This window comes from Microcaecilia unicolor, chromosome 11 (assembly GCF_901765095.1).
Source record: "Microcaecilia unicolor chromosome 11, aMicUni1.1, whole genome shotgun sequence".
In the NCBI taxonomy this organism is placed as follows: Eukaryota; Metazoa; Chordata; class Amphibia; order Gymnophiona; family Siphonopidae; genus Microcaecilia; species Microcaecilia unicolor.
Genome location: NC_044041.1, coordinates 75322763 through 75323230, shown reverse-complemented (window position 1 = coordinate 75323230; position 468 = coordinate 75322763). Strand labels below are relative to the sequence as shown.

General features: G+C 46.2%; 1 non-coding gene across 1 annotated transcript; it reads left to right on the top strand.

Moving 5' to 3' along the window:
* Positions 1-395: 395 nt before the first annotated feature.
* Positions 396-468, top strand: TRNAA-AGC. The gene has a single exon. It is a non-coding gene; the product is annotated as a tRNA-Ala (tRNA).

Here is a 468-nt window from a genome sequence, read left to right as displayed (position 1 = left end):
CAAATGAAAGACTGAAACCCATTTGTGGCTGTGACAATTTAAAACAGCAGAGCGTTCGTGGTGGTTTTCGCGCTTTCCTTCGTTTCGGATGTTACAGCATACCGTTACCAAATCCTGCTCCCTTCGGAATTAAAATGCAAAAGTTTGGCAGAGGGACCGACGTCGCTGCTTCCCTCCTCGCCCCTTCATACCGAGGTCACCATCTGAAAATACTAAGCGGAAATATATGTGCACTGTGGGGCCAAAGAGGAATAGTCAGCTGCAAAAGCAGTAAATATGCTTCAGAATTAAACGTGTGAATTAAATCGAGGGAGCAAAAGGAAATTTTATTGATAGTGATGTGTTGACGTCTTATCAGGCTTTTGTGGCGCCCAGTCGAACTCTATCTGTATGAAGGGGAATTAGCTCAAATGGTAGAGCGCTCGCTTAGCATGCGAGAGGTAGCGGGATCGATGCCCGCATTCTCCA